The sequence below is a fragment of the Eschrichtius robustus genome, chromosome 8, assembly GCF_028021215.1.
Source record: "Eschrichtius robustus isolate mEscRob2 chromosome 8, mEscRob2.pri, whole genome shotgun sequence".
NCBI classification, from domain to species: Eukaryota; Metazoa; Chordata; class Mammalia; order Artiodactyla; family Eschrichtiidae; genus Eschrichtius; species Eschrichtius robustus.
In genome coordinates, this window is record NC_090831.1 from 996,090 (window position 1) to 1,012,943 (window position 16,854).

Here is a 16,854-nt window from a genome sequence, read left to right on the forward strand (position 1 = left end):
AGCTCAGCATCTTCCTTCACATCAAAAGACAAGGGACCCCCATGCTTTCCTTTGCGGTCACCTCTTTGAATCTTTTGCATCGAGTGTGTGATTGTGTGTCTCTTCTGTGCTCGATGGTCAAAGTGCTAATATATAAAACAGTCTGCACAGAGGCCTTTATCTCTTCAATCACTTGTAGAACTTAGACCAGGCCTCATACATAAGCTAGGCTGTGTTAAAGAAAATTGATAGGTGTTAATAATTAAATCCACTTTCGTTTCAACATATAATGGGGCAAAGTAACTATTAAGTGGCTGAAATGAATTTGGAGGATCCGTTTGAAGAATGGCCATATACCTCATATAGAAATGTTAGCACTATGAGTTATCCTTCTCTGTAGGGTTTTTTTTTTTTTTTAACATCTTTATTAGAGTATAATTGCTTCACAGTGTTGTGTTAGTTTCTGCTATATAACAAAGTGAATCATCTATATGCATACGTATATCCCCTCCCTCTTGCATCTCCCCCCCACCCTCCCTGTCCCACCCCTCCAGGTGGTCACAAAACACCAAGGTGATCTCCTCGTGCGATGCAGCAGCTTCCCACAAGCTATCTATTTTACATTTGGTAGTGTATATATATCCATGACACTCTCTCACTTCGTCCCAGCTTACCGTTACCCCTCCCCATGTCTTCAAGTCCATTCTCTACGTCTGTGTCTTTATTCCTGTCCTGCCCCTAGATTCATGAGATCCATTTTTTTTTTTTAGATTCCATATATATGTGTTAGCATACAGTATTTGTTTTTCTCTTTCTGACTTACTTCACTCTGTATGACAGACTCTAAGTCCATCCACCTCACTCTCTGTAGGCTTTTAATTGATTAATTCCTTCAGCTTTTAATAGTGTCTAGTAATCCATGCAGACAGCAAAGACAGGAAGAGTGACAGCTAAATGGGAGGGCAATGGGGAACATTCCACAATTATTTAATGCCAGTTTCACTTTTAATAAATACCTGCCTGTTTATTGAACACCTGCTCAGAAGACGTTTTGGGGGAAGGGTACGTGAGGGCATCACAGGTGGCTGGGCCAGGCTGAGGAGGGAGGCTTGGGGCTGATGCTCTGTACCCCATGGTCATTGGTCCGTGTATGGGATGTGGATTGAACAGGTTAAGATGGGATAACATTTTATAGTGATTTAGCTAAGATATCCTACTACAGAATCTGAAAAAAATGGTATAGACGATTTTACTTACAAAGCAGAAATAGGGACATAGCTATAAAGAACAAACGTATGGATACTAAGGGGGAAAGCGGGGGTGGAATGAACTGCGAGACTGGGATTGACATATATACACTACTGATACTAGGGTGGGATGAATTGGGAGATTGGGATTGACATATATACACTTCTGATACTATGTATAAAATAGATAACTAGTGAGAACCTACTGTATAGCACAGGGAACTCTACTCAGTGCTCTGTGGTGACCTAAATGGGAAGGAAATCCAAAAAAGAGAGGATGTATGTATACATATAGCTGATTCACTTTGCTGTACAGTAGAAACTAACACAACATTGTAAAGCAATTATACTCCAATAAAAATTAAAAACAAACAAAAAAAAAACCCAAACAGAAAACAAACAACAAAAAGAGGTATTCGACTTTAGAATCTTCTAAGTAGAAAAAAATTGAACTGATTTCAATTTATCTTATTTTTTAGGAACTTCCGGTTTAAGGAAACCATGGTATTTCCCCTTCACTGCTTCCTATTGGCAGGATGTGTGTGGGTTGGTGGTGAAAAGGCAGATCGTGGCGGGTTCTCACCTGTTCTTCTTCAGTGGGGATGTAGACAGTCAAGGTTGGTGACGAGAAGTGTAGTTGGAGGCGTGTTTCTCCTTCTGGCCAGTTTGGTTTTGTTTTTCATTTCTGGTTGAGCCTTTGTAACCGTGTGTGCACCGCTGCCCAGAGGACACTTTCCACCTCTCGTGGGCAGGAACCCTGGTGTTAGTGTTACTGTTTACAGCATCCTCTGTGCATCATGTGCATTTGTGCACTATTGTAATTCAGCAAAATGAAGCTTCATTTCTAACATGAATTTGTGTAATAAATAGAAGCAAAAGTCCCAGGTGTAACATACTTTAGAACGTTCAAAGTGTTTCACAAGTGCTAGTTTATTCGAGACTCCATGAGAGAGACTATCGCTGCCCCTACAAATGGGGATGTGCTTCCCAGGAGACTGGTGGGGGGCGGCTGGTCCCCACCCCAGTCCTATCAGGACCTGGGGCTCGTCCACAGAGCACAACTTAGCAGGAATCTATGGATAAACAAGCTCCCATCGTGACAGTTTTATACTGTAAGTCAATATTGTAATTTTTTTCTGACTGCACAAGTAAAATATGAATCTCACAGAGAATTTGGGACAGCACCACCTAGTAATGGTCACCTTCTCTGGAGACTGTCAGTCGTGTGTGTAACTAACCTGCCTGCCATCATTCCTCTGCATATATACAAACACCTGTGTGTGTGCGTGCTTGTTTTTATTTTCTTGCAAAATGTGTAACATAGGGTACAAAACTTTGTAGTCAGTGATTTCACTTAATTTTTGCCATCATATAATCTGCCTCTTGATTTTGGTAGAGAAAGATTTTTGAATTGCTTTGCAAGTTTCACAGAGCTAGAATTCAAGCCCGAGGCAGCCACTGAGTTATTAACTGTGAACGTTGCTTTGGCGGCTTTTGAAGTCCCCTCAGGGTGAATTGCATCTTCCTCACAGGCTCATGCATGCAAAATGGGGAAGGAGAGCTGGAAGGAGGCCCCCCAGGTGTTGTCCTGCTTTCTGTGACCAAGAAGCATGTTCACCACCAGGCAGCGGTCCAGGACCTGACCCTGACCTTCCACAGGGACCAGATCACTGCCCTGCTGGGCACCAACGGTGCTGGGAAGACCACTGTCATGTGTGTCCCACTCCCCTCCTGAAACCCGGGGCTTTGGTTCTTACGGATACCAGTTTACCTGTGAGACAGAGGCTAGATCCCTTTTCTTCCTTTTTTTTTTTATTTTGTCTCAGTACAGAGTTTAAAGACACAGCAGAAAGACAGACCTCTCGCTAGAGCTGCCGTGGGTCTGAACAGACTCAAGGGTGGGGGAGGGACTTTTTAAAATAAATTTAATTCTTTTATTCCCTAAAAGATATTCACGGTTTTACTTTGGCCTTTGAAAGTCCTATAACATTTTTTTTTTTTTTCTCCTACGAAGTTTAACTCTGCTTGCATATCTAGAGGAAGATGAAATTTGCAATGACGTTTGCAATTTTTTAGCACCTGAGTATTTTTCATGTTCTGCTTTTTGTGTGGTTGTGTTTTTGTGAAACCTTTATTTTTGATTTGGGATCCAATGGCTCCAGATTTGTTTAAAGGATCAAATCATGTGATCCCAGAGAAAGGATGAGCTCATTCATGGCCCACAAAACAGCCCTGAGCTGAATGTGGAAATGGGGTGTGTTTAAGGCCAAACCACCCAAATTACTGAATTTCTCTTTTGAACAAGTGACTGCCTTTTTGTTCTTTATCAGTAGGACTAAAGTATGCTTAGTTAAAGCAAGAAAAGGGAGGATTTGCTTCAGAAATCTTATAGGTAGAAAACATAAAGCTTCAGAAATCTTTTACTGTGAAAATGTGGAAAGGTTTCTACTTTCCTCGGATGCTGAAATAGAGTTGAAGATTTCGCTGAGTACTTTTTTAGTGTTTTCAGATCAGGAAAGTAAACGTTGCTCAAATAATGACTCAGAAAGCCAGCCTCCACACTGTGCTTTTACTAATGCACATTTCCTACAAGAAAACCTGGAGCTTGTGTTTAGCACAACGATGAGAATCAAATCAGGAGTTTCTCGATGTTTCGAGGGTCACTGCATCATTTTTTGTGCCTGTTTGCAGCAGGCTGTGAGTCACCCCAGGGATGTCTCTTCCTGGCAGGTCTCAGAGGAGAGGCTCAGAGGCCTGTTCACTGGCTGGTGGTCACTGTTTGAAATGAGAAGCTCTGAGACTCATCCAGATGTGTACACATGGTCCCACTGTATCCCCCGAAGAGGTTTGAAAATTGCATAGCACACAGTTGTCAATCAAAGTTACTGAGGTGCAGTTCACGTGCAGCGAACAGTATGTGTCCAGATGTGCGTCTGATGGGCCGACAGGCTTAGCTACAGCTCACAGCAGCCGGGGGAGGAACAGGACACCGACTTTTGTGTCCCCCCCCACCGCCCCAAGGCACCTGTGCCTCCTGGATCCTGGCCCCCGAGCGACCAGACCTGCTGTTTGTTGCTGTTACGCAGTTTACATTTTCTAGCGTTTCCTATAAGTGGAGTTGTGCTGGGTCCCCCATTGGCACGATGCTCGGAGACCCACGTGTGGTACTGTCGCATCAGCTGTCTGATCCTGAGGATTCCCTGTGGTGGAAACACCACAGTTGGTTTATTGTTTCACCTGTTGGTGGCAGTTGAGGTTGTGTCCAGGTTTTGGTGATTATGAACATTCATGTAGACCCCTTTGTGTGGACACACATTTTAATTTCTTTCTGTAAGTAGTTAGGAGTGGTTTGCTAGGTCTTGTGGTGAGTGTATACCTCACTTTGGAGAAAAAGAACATAGTCTAAAGCATGAACAATAAACTCCCTGAACCAGCAGACTGGGCAGTCCTCAGGTGTCCTGTGGGCAAGGCAGACAGGAGTTTCTGGAGACGGGCCTCGGCTTGTCGTGGCTTTGACGTGGCAGACGGGTGGCTCCAGCGTAGAGGAAGGAGGCCCGGCTGCAGGGCTGGGGGTCGAGGTTGCGTCTCTGCTCGGCTCACATCCCGTGAGGGCTTGGGTGATCGGCTGTTTCTCTAGCCTGCTTCCTCGTCTGTGACGACAAACTCACAGTTTAGTGAGAGTTTAGTCACCATCCTAAACTCTCAGCTCTGACGGTCGGTGGTCACCGCGCATCCCAGGGGAGCGTGACCAGACCGCAGGTCCGCGTCCCGCCGAGCTCCTGACACTCTTTGCCTCCCTGTGTACGAGGCGGCTGGCGGGAGGTTAGGTGCAACTCCCCGCAGGCAGCAGGCGACCCCGGGGCTGCTGGGGGTCAGGGCGACAGCCCCCCTCCATTTACGTGTCTTCTCTGCAGATCTTTGCTGAGGGGGCTCTACCCCCGCCATCCGGAGCCATCGCAGTCAATGGCAGGAACCTGCAGACGGAGGCATCCTCGGTCAGGGCGGAGCTGGGCGCGTTTCCGCAGCGCGACGTGCTGTTTGACCCCCTCACGGTGCTCGAGCACCTGCCGCTCTTCTCGTCCCTGAAAGTGCCACGGGGGACCCGCCGGGAGCTGCGTGGGCGTGTCCGTAGGTGGGTGGCAGCCACCTCTGCCCCCCGCCCCCTGCCCGGTGTGGGTGTGTAAGGGGTGTGGGTGCCCCGAAGTGCAGAGGACGGGCGGAGGGGGTGAGGAGCGGGTGAAAGAGCCTAAGCGGTCCTGCCGAGGAGTCTGGACGTTACCCTGCAGGTAGGTGGCTGGAGGCAGCAGGGGCCGAGCAGCCTGCGGCCCGGCGGGTGTACCGGGGGCCCTGGGTGGGTGCCAGCCCTGAGAGGGACGGGACGCAGAGAGGCCGCTGAGATCCTGAGTCACGGTTGCGAGGGAGGCCCAGGTTTGAAGGCTGTTCAAGACTACGTTGACCAGCTGGGTGTCCAAGGTGGGGACGGGAGGGGTCCGGGGTCAGGATGTGTTCTGGGGGGAGCAGAGGACACGTGTGTGGGGAGACGAGGAGGGGCTGGGCGGCAGGACGGGCCGGGAGGCCACGGAAGCTCCTCCCATTTCACCGGGATGCGTAGAAGTTGAGCCCAGAGGGTAGAGGGGACCCGAGTCCCCGGTCAGGACACAAAGTGGCATCTCTGGGAGGTGGGTGTGGAGGGGGCCGAGGGGGAAGGACAGGGCCGGGTGGGGCCTTGAGCCAGCGGGCGAGCCACTGATGTAGAAGACACGGCCGGGGTGGGTGTGAGGGCCGTGGCCCAGGCTGGGCTTGGCCGCTCGGGGGGACGCGCGGCCGGGCCAGTGTGGAGGCTCCTTGTTCCCAAGCCGACTTCACGAAGCAGGACGTCAGGCAGGCCCGACCCGCGGCGGGGAGATGCTGCTTTGGGGCCAGGGTGTGAGGACGGATGGTCAGTACTGAACGGGCCTTAGAAGAAAACGGGCATCTAAGGAACTGTCACACGTGACCGCTTATCGCTGCCTTGAAACAGTTTTGCAAGATTCATTTTGTAAAGTGAGGGTTTACAGTCAGCGTGTAGTGAAGGAGAAAGTGTGCAGGGCTTGGGAGCACTCCGCCCCCCGAGACCCTGTTCCTCACCACGCGAAACGGAAAAACCTTGCGGTCGGGAGCAATGCTGGTAAACGACCCACTGTTTCTCCAGCAGCGCCCGCCGCCGGGCGGGTGTATCCTCCACGCCTGGAAGAGAGCAGTGCTTCTCTGGATGATCTCCCTTGAAACAGGGGACTGTGTTTAGGGACAGCGGGTGTGGAGCAAGTCAGATGCAGGCAGACGCTCACGCTTGCAGGGTCAGATACGAATCAGATCTGAACCAAGGCAGCCCCAACCTCGGGACACGAGGCCATAAATGAGAGGTGGTGCCCCAGGCTTCGTTTTACCGGTGGTCTCCCCCCACCCCCCAATTCACATCGTTGGCTGGTAAGTGGCGCCTAGAGGCTGTTCTCCACTGCAGGGGGCGGGTTCACATCACGTCTTCAGAAATGGCTGCTGATGACAGCCACGCTAGTGACTGTGGGGTCTCAAATACACGGGAAAATGTCTCCTCTGCGCTAGTCAAGCCCGTCCTAAACCACAGCAGGTACTTGCAGAGAAGTGACGCGTGTCGCTAAGGGACAGATTGGTTATGTGCCACCTACATTTTTATAAAAGTCACGGGGCACCAATTTTCATTCAAAGTATGCGCCTAGCCTGGACCACGGCAGACTCTGCTCTGCTAGTGGCTGGGCCTCAACGTAGCTCCTAACGATGCTTTGCGGGCTCCATCTTTTGATGTGGGTGCAGCAACCTTGGTGGTTATCAGTTTGCTGCGTGTTACCTGGCAACGAGGCTGGTGCGCACAGAGGTGGTCGGGGTGCGATCATGTTTTAGGACAGCTGTTCTCAATTAGAGGAGCGATGGCTGGAGCCCCTGACTCGGAGCTGGCCGCTCAGTGTCAGCTCCAGTGGCAGTGCTTCATTTCCTTAATGGGGAGCTTCGTTACAATCCTGTTCAAGGCGGACAGAATCTGGGGTAGACGCCTCAGAGGGAACATGTGTCAAGAGTCAGGTCTTTACTGCTGCCTTTTATTTGGAGGAGAAGGTAGGAGAAGTCAAGGAGGTGCTTTTTCAATGGGATGCCGTGATGCAGTGAGCGTTAGTCTTGAGGATTCTGGGGAGCACCGCAGGGCTGCAGCTGCAGGCTGGCTTGTTCGACGGTGAAGAGACCCAAGAGGGCACGTGTGCAGGTGGACATGAGGAGAGGACAGGGCATCGATCCCTGGACCCTGCAGTGTGGAGAGGCTGGAGGGATGAGGAGGGACCCACCAGGGATGAGAGGGAGGGACCGGTGGGGACTGAGGAGGGACCAGTCCATTGAGGAGGGTCAGGTAACATGAAGACTGAAACGTGACCTCTGGACTTAGTGTAAGGAGCTGGCTGGTGACTTGGATCAGAGCCATCTCAGTAGCACAGTGGGGAGGGAGGTCTCTCTGGAGTCTGGTAGAGAGAGGACGGAAGGAGGGGGCTGGAAACTACACTTCTTCCCCCGAGTCTTGCTGCAAAAGGGAGCAAAGAAGTGGGACGTTATCAAGATGCAAGAGAAAAGGATGTTTTGAATACGGAGCAAACCACTGAGGCCGACGAGGGCGGGTGGCTTGCTGGGCACCGTCCCATGAGTGGTGGGGAGGGTTGTCGGGGGGGCACTCTGCAGAGGGCAGAGCCTGTGGACTCAGAGGGCAGGGAGGGGCCGTGGGGCCCAGAGGAGAGTCGGGTTTTGTGGGTGAGCGATGGCTGGAGAAAGGATGTGGTCAGAGGAGGATGCGGGGGATCAAGCCTCCAGTGGAGCTTGCCGGAAGCAGCTGGGTCCAGGCTGTGGCCTGGTCTGGAGTGCACGGGAGTGTGCTGAGTTCAAGGTCGAGAGAGAATGGGCAGGGTTTTGGTATAACATAGAAATGGAATTAGGACCTGCGTGTTTGAGAACATCTGACATCTCACTGCCTTGTTTTTCTGTTGGCTTTCTCTGCCGGTCCATGTGGGACTAACGTGGGCTTAATCAATTCACCTCCTCTGGTGTTGGAGTCACCTGGCCAGGGAGGGGTTGGGGGTCTAATGGGAATGAAGGTGAAGTCAGTCCCCTGCTGAGATGGACCGCTTGTCCTTTTCCTCCCAACTGGGCTGCTGTCCACAGTGGGAGCACCTGAAAAACAAGGGCAAGAACGGCTCCAAATGTAAGTTGAGGTTCACCCCGCAGGAAATGCACGGGGACACTGACCAACTGTCAAGTGGGCAGGCTGACAACCAGACCTGAGAAGCGCTCCTGGGCTCCTTCTGGGTCGGGATGAGAAATCCGCAAACAGTGAAACAGACACGAAGCATTTACTCAGTGATCAGGCGGGCAGGTCCCTGGGATTTCACCAGCCAGCGTCTTTGCCTGAGGGTTTGCAGTGTTCTGGGACCTGACAGTCTTGAAGCCAGACTGCGTGGCACCTTGTAATCCCTGCCCGGGCCTCCTCCTCTCTGGCTGCTCCTTGGCCTCCAGGAAGTTGTGAACCCGCCTGTGGCTCCGCGGGAGGGAATCCACTGGCTGTGGGTGCTCAGGGGAGGGTTTCGGGGGGCACTGCTCTAAGAGGGGCTTCACAGAGGGTGAGATTAAGTAGGCGGGGGGAGCTAAGTGTTCCCAAGAGTTCACGGGGTGCAGAGTGAAAGGTTACCTGTGAGGAAAAACAGCGGTGGCCCCTCCCGTTGGGAGATGCTGGGCGTCTAAAATCAGCGTGGAGACTGAAGACTTCCGGAGATAAGAGGGGGCCGATCCCCACTTTAACGGCGTCTGGTCATTCCTCAGTCAGGAAGGGGCTGCTCCAGATGTAGCGCACGTGGGCCAGAGTCCAGACCTTCTGCAGATGCGCCTGGCGGGCTGCTCTGACCTCCCCACCGGCCTCCGCAGAGTCCCGAGGGAAGGGAGGGACCTCGGCGGCAGGTGTGAGCGAAGCCCAGAGAGGAGACAGCACGTATTTCCTACAAACGGGACCTAAGGGCAGGTCCTGCTCACGAGGCCCCGCGCTGGGTCCCCTGACGTGGCTCCATCTGGGCCCCTCGGAGGCCGGTGCTGTCGTGTCAGGACTCGCGAGCAACGTGGGTTCTGGGCCTCCTCCGTGTTTCTGGGCCTCTTAGGAAGAGCTCGGTGCTCGCAAGGCATTGTTTGTGGAGTGGGATTCGGAGCTCGGGGAGGTGAGGGCTGTGCTCTCGTTCCAGAACTCTCCAGGACGCGGGGCTGGCGCAGCACCTGCCCCAACACGCCCGCGCCCTCTCGGGGGGCACGTGGAGTAAGCTGTCCCTCGGCATCACTCTCCTCGACGCGTCGTGGTCCCGGACGAGCCCACCGGCGGGGTGGACCCGTGTTCCCGGCGTGGCGTCTGGGACGCGCTCCTCGAACACCGAGAAGGTGGGGCCAGGCGGCGCTCCGCGTTCTCTTCCCGCGACACCGCCGTGGAGGAGGGGAGCGAGGAGCGTATCCCAGCACGTTACCCTCCTCGGGGAAAGAAATTTCCCGGGAACCCAAGGAGACACACCCATCGTGCAGCATCTCCGTGGTGCCGGGCGTCTGGGGGTTGCTCAGCCTCGGCAGCGGGGCCATCCGAGCTTGTCACGCCTGATGTCAGTGGACACCACACGCATCCACGTTGGGCTCCATTCTGGAGTAATTCTGGGATTACGAGGAGGGGTGTCCCAGCTATAATCTGGAGAAAGCCCTCCCTTTCCTCGGGGAGGAAACCGAGGCACAGAGAGAAGGGCTGGGGTTTGCTCACAGCCACAGGGGAGGTTCCCCGAGCCAAGGGTGGAGCCTGGGCTGTGGTTTGGAAGTTTCGTGTTCCTCGCTTGTATTATTGTGTACAGTATTTCCAACTTAGGACATTAGATGGGCAGTTACTGACTGCCAGCTTCTGATTCCTGCTGTGATTCTGAAGCACTGCAGCCAGGAAGCACTGCATTTCACACAGAAACACTGGAGTTTGGAAAAAGCATCGGGAAGAGGGAAACGTACCCAGTGCTGCTGCTAGGCACGCGTGGGAGCAATGGCGGCAGGGTTACCGTGGAAGCTTGTAAAATGTTGTTTTCTTTTCCTTTTGGACTTTTGAGTACAAAGCCTTTTTGACTTAACCTGAAACCTTCACCTCCCTGGGGGAGATTAGGATTTACTTCTTAAGAAATGCAGGGAGAAGGGACCAGAGAAGAGTCGTCATATTCTCTCCTTAAGGCAGAAAAGATGCTCCTGTTTGTCCCTTAAAGCTTGGTCGTAAGGCCGGGGTCGGGGAGGAGACCTGAAAGGACCACCCCGTCCTTTTCTGTTGCAGAAACCTAGGGGGGTCGTGGAGGGAGAAGACAGAAAAGTCCGCAGACCGCCCTGGGCTGGGTGACCGCTCCGGGACCGTGAGGTGGTCAGGGGTGAGGGGTCCTCCCGACCCGGTGCAGCCGCATCAGAGCTCATGAGGCCCAGCGGGACGCACCCGTGGCGCCTGTCCCGCACATTCATAGCCCCCAACTTCTGCACTGAGAGGGCGGCAGAGCCTGCCAGGGGTGCTGCCTACAGGGGTGAGGTGGGCCCTGGAAGCCGGGGGAGACTCGGGGGCTGGCGGCCAGCAGGACCGAGGGCCCCGGGGGGGCAGAGGGCCCCGTGCCGTGGGTTGACTCTGTTCAAGGCCCTGCTGCACAGGTGGGGCGGGGACAGGACCAGGTGGTCCCGGTCGTCACTCGGGGCCAGAGGATGCTGACCACGCTGGGCCCGAGCCCCTCACCCTGCCCACTGCCCCACGATCACAGCTCCCCCCTCTCTCCTCTTACCTGAGGCCCTTTGGGGAGAAAAGTAGGATGAGAAATCGTGACCCTCTGTGCAAGAGACTTTGGACACCACTTAAAGGGACGGGAGACGTTTTGAGATAAAATGAACGTAAATCCTTTCCCTGCCCCGGGAGTGGGGTTGATGAAGAGGACAGGTGAGAGGTGGGCAGGTCAACAGATATTGTTACTCTGCTCGCCTGAGTTGCAGCGCACAGTAAACACCACAGGCTCTTGGCTCTTGTTTATTTTAAAAATCAGAGCTGGGGCCTTCAGGGCTCAGCTGACAGAACATTTGAGTCACGAGCATAATCATAACTTTGGACAGAAAACCAGATACGATAAAAGTCTCAGAAACAGGCAGCTTTCTTCAAATTCTGTTGTTATAAATTAAATATATTCTTGCTGTTCTAGGTCATTTGGCAATGGTTGTCTCTGGGGGCTCCTTTGGAAGAGTCTGTGCACTGACGGACGTGTGAAATCAGTAGGATAAAATGGGTGGTACCAGGAGGGAAATAGGTTTTCAAGCGTCAACATTTAGCGGTGCCTGGAAACAGCCCCAAACCTCCAGGCAGCTGTGCCACAGCTTTGTAAACCAGATCTAAGGGCGGCACAAAAGCAAGCGATCCCTGCTGAGTAGAAGGAGGCTCTGCTGGCAGAACACTGGGTGTTTGGCGCTCCGACTCCCTGGGATGTGATCCGCGTTTCCTGCTGAGTGATGCTTGGTGCTGAGGTCCTGGTCAGCCCTAGGACCAGTGCTTCCAGGCCTCCCTTGGAGGACCAATAAGGATGGAAAAGGTACCAGAGCAAATTGGTCCACTCGTCCCCCTCCTGCTCTACACATCCTGGACGACCTGGGAAATGATCCCACGCCTCTGGACTCCAGTTTGCAAATGGAGACAGTCACGCACCTTGTGCGGCTGTGTGTGAAGTGAGTGTGTGGAAGTGCACAGCTCAGTGCCTGGTACGTGGGTGCTCGGCCAGTGGCCACTCATCACTGTTAAAACGGACAAGGGAAGTGGTTGGGGAAGGACCACTTTCCGAGGAGAGGGGACCAAACGCACCACCTGAACTGGGGGAACGCTAAAGTGGTGTCTTACCGAGCAGCACTTGTCCTTTGAGGTTTTGGGGGTGTCTTGAATACCCTAAATGTCCACTGAGAAGCATCAAACATCTGTGAACTTAATTTACATTTTTTTGGAATTTACATTCCAGCTAACTTTCATTTTCAGATGACTTGATTGTCTGGAAACACATCATCTGGACTCTAAACTGTCTCTAACCCCAGATCAGGGTCTGAGCAAATTTTTCTTAGCCTCGAAGGACCTCTCATGCCAGGGGGTTGGCCTTGGTCTTTGGGACACATCTCTGGTGATATTGGCCACTGTGCTCTAGGGTCTGTATATCATGGTTTCTTTTTAGATGCAGTTAAAAAAAAAAAATGAATTGAGAATCCTGGTCTTTCCATCTTTCTCTGCTATTTAAAAATACAAAATCTGGTAGAGTTAAAAACGTGTTCGGGCTTCTCTCTTGGAAAATTTGCTTTTGAGATGAGAATCAATTAATGGGTTTATTTCTATTCAGTAAACTAGAATAGGTAGAATGGGCTTGACGTAGGCCTGAGAGCTTCCCTTCAGGTAGCTGAAGTGAACTGTATGAAAGCACCTTGCAGGGCCTCTGGCCTTCTGAGGTCAGTCTGGCCCCTTTCCTCCCCCCAGCAAACGTAGTGAAACTCAACAATCGAGAGGATTCATAGGGGACACGTATGAGCCAAACGTTTGTTTCTGCAAAAAGCAGACACGTGCCCTGTGCTCAGTGGGGCCTTTCTTCCTGGGGAGGCCCTGGCTTATGCCCCCCGCCTGCCCTCTGCCCCCCACCTGAAACGCACTCTCTGTGGCCACAGCCGCTGTGAGCTCTTCCGGACAGGGTGGCTGGCCCTGGGGACTCCCTGGCTTGTCTCTCAGTGTCACCCTTCACGATGGAGGGTTTGCAGAAGCCATGTCTTAACCCTGAGGCATTTCCGGGCTTCTGATTTGGAGGGTGACCTCGGCTAACTTAAAACCCTGTGAGGCTCTTGACACCACCCACCCCCGCGTTGGCTCCCCACACTGGAGGTTCAAGATGGACCCCTGGCATGTCGTGCGGGTCTGATGCTGGACTGTCGTCTTCACCACCCACCAGCTGGACGAGGCCGAGGTGCCGAGTGACCGCGTGGCCGTGCTGCAGCAGGGGCGGCTCCAGTGCTGCGGCACCCTCTCCAGCCTGACCCAGGCCCATGGCCGGAGCCTCCGCCTGACGCTTAGCAAGGAGGTGAGACCCTGGGGGTAGGTGCAGGGAGACACGAACCTCCTCGGGGGGCACAGGAGACAGATCCAGACTGTTCCCCAGTCACAACATTTCCACGTTGGGGTCAGGTCACTCAGCAGGTGTTTATTCCGAATCCAGCCTGGGCCTTGCCTGCTGTAGGTCTCGGGGAGGTGACAGAACAGGACACAAGGTCCTTGGGGTCTCAGTCCTTGTGGAGGAAACGATGTTCCTGAGAAAGGGAGAAACAGAATGTGGACACTGGTGGGTGTGGAGCAGGAACTGGAATTTCAGAATAATTTGCTTAGGGATAGATGTGAAATCAGTTGATGTAAATTTGGTATGTTTGGGTTTACATTCCTTGCTGTTCCCTGACTTTTTTTTTGGATAGCCTTCTGTTCTGGAGGCCGGCGACCCAAAGGACACAGCTTGTGCCACGTCTCTGATGCAGACCTACATCCCACAAGCATCCCTCCGAGGCAGCAGCTGGGGCGAGCCGAGCTACACGATCCCTGAGGATGCAGACAGAGCCTGCTTCAAAGGGCTTTTCCAGGCCCTGGACCAGAACCTTCACCACCTACACCTGACGGGCCATGGGATCTCAGACACCAGCTTAGAAGAGGCACATTCTGATGAAAGATGCTTGAGCAGGTTTTCTGATTTGTGCTTTGCCACTCAGGGCATGATGGGGACCCTGTGCATGTTCATTCATTTCCCAGCTCTGACTGGCATTTAATACACGCGACAGGTGACTGTGGTCCTTTAGCGGAAATAGCATTTTTATATTCGAGAACTATGGTGTCTTTAATCCACAATCACTGGCTGTCCAGACAGTTTCAGGAGCGGGAGGCTGCCTGGTCATATTTCCTCACCTGGAGGCGCCTTTCTCTTTCCTCTGTGGACCTAGTCCTGCTCGGAAGCCCCGGCCCACAGTGGGCAAAGATGTGCAGAAGGTCACGCAGGGGAGAAGTGCGGCCCCCACTCTGCTCCCCTCTCCGCGGGACAGAGCCGGCCGGCACCAGACCCTTGGTGTGGGTGTGGTTTCTTTGCAGTGGGCACTCAGAGGAGTCCGAGCCAGGCCTTTTCTCCACGAGGAAGCTGCTGCTTTGTGTAACCAAACCTTGAGGTTGGTGTGAACCAGATCTGAGTTTTAGGAAGTGCTGCAGATTTAAAATAAAAATCAAGTGCTGCAAAATGAAAATTTTAAAAAATCTGGGAAGAACCTTGGGCCACCTTCTCTGTATTGCCCGAGAATAGTAATAGTGGCCGATCAGGTTTTATGTTAGTAGTTGGCACTTAGAGTCTAAAACAATGTCTGGGACTTTAAATGACCGTGAGAATTAAAATAGTGTGGCTTTCAGAATGCCAAAGGCTGAACTTTTGGTTGGGTTTTGGAAGGGATTTGGGGGCTGAAGGCACATCGCTGGGTCAGCGATGCAGGAGGAGAAGCAGCCACTTGTGTGTAAATCAGTGTGACCCCAAGTGGTGATAGCAGCCACTACGATTTTTGTCTGGAATAAGTGGCCATAGAAGATTGTAAAGCAGTAAAAGGTTCACAGTGTTACAGACTGCTTTTATACGTAGAATGTATTTGATTCTCCCCTCCTAACTCTGTAACTTACTATCATTCCTGTTTTAAGGTTGAGGCTCAGGTAGGCTAATATCTTTACCCCAAACCACACGGCTCATAAATGACAGGTTTTCTGACAGTGAGTCCAGTTAAATGTGCCCATGACCTTGTGGGCGATGCTCTGCCTTCCATGGACCGTCAGCCGTCACCTTGTCCTTTTGAATAGAGCAGTCGGGGCCCACAGGCCAGCAAGGAGCAGCCTGATACGTACCCAGGAAGGATACAGGCTGCTTCCTAAGCCAGAGAGTGCGGAGTCGTGAATCTCCTGTGTCAGGGCCGGCTCCCCTGCTGTCGCGCTTCCGGCCACGACATGTATGCCAACTCGAGGAAAGGCAGCCCCGATCCGGGGTTCCAGCAACGCTGCTTGCCTCCTCTCCCCACCCTCTGTGGTCCACTCCACGACCCCTCTCTGCCTTGTCATCTCACCCCGGGTGCTGAGGGGTACTTGGTGCCCAGCTCCATCCCAGCTGCACCTGTACCCGCTCGGCACCAGTGGCAGCCGGTAAATGTTTCCTGAATGACCATGTGTCCAGCTTCTGGGAGCAGCCTGTCCCAGTGGATGGGGAGGGAGCCCTGAACCAGCCGGGTCTCAGTACACACCTTTCTCCCTCCAGTACCTGTGGCCTTGAATGAGTCACTCTAGTTCTTTTTTTTTTTTGCTTATTATTATCTGTATTTTTTTTAAATACAGCAGGTTATTAGTTATCTATTTTATACATATTAGTGTATATATATCAATCCCAGTCTCCCAATTCATCACACCCCCCTACCCCCCCTGCTTTGCCCCCTTGGTGTCCATACGTTTGTTCTCTATGTCTGTGTCTCTATTTCTGCCCTGCAAACCAGTTCATCTGTACCATTTTTCTAGATTTCACATATATGCGTTAATATACAATATTTGTTTTTCTGACTTACTTCACTCTATACGACAGACTCTAGGTCCATCCACCTCACTACAAATGACCCAATTTCGTTCCTTTTTATGACTGAGTAATATTCCCTTGTATATATGTACCACATCATCTTTATCCATTCATCTGTCATTGGGCATTTACGTTGCTTCCATGTCCTGGCTATTGTAAATAGTGCTGCAGTGAACATTGGGGTGCATGTGTCTTTTTGAATTATGGTTTTCTAAGGGTATATGCCCAGTAGTGGGATTGCTGGGTCATATGGTAATTCTATTTTTAGTTTTTTAAGGAACCTGCATACTGTTCTCCATAGTGGCTGTATCGATTTACATTCCCACCAACAGTGAAAGGGGGTTCCCTTTTCTCCACACCCTCTCCAGCATTTGTTGTTTGTAGATTTTCTGATGATGGCCATTCTGACTGGTGTGAGGTGATACCTCATTGTAGTTTTGATTTGCATTTCTCTAATAGTGATGTTGAGCACCTTTTCAAGTGCCTCTTGGCCATCTGTATGTCTTCTTTGGAGAAATGTCTACTTAGGTCTTCTGCACATTTTTTAATTGGGTTTTGTTTTTTTTTTAATATTGAGCTGCATGAGCTGTTTATATATTTTGCAGATTAATCCTTTGCCTGTTGATTCATTTGCAAATATTTTCTTCCATCCTGAGGGTTGTCTTTTTGTATTGTTTATAGTTTCCTTTGCTGTGCAAAAGCTTTTAAGTTTCATTAGGTCCCATTTGTTTATTTTTGTTTTTATTTCCATTACTCTAGGAGGTGGATCAAAAAAGATCTTGCTGTGATTTATGTCAAAGAGTGTTCTCCCTATGTTTTCCTCTCAGAGTTTTATAGTGTCTCATCTTACATTTAGGTCTTTAATCCATTTTGAGTTTATTTTTGTGTATGGTGTTAGGGAGTCTTCTGATTTC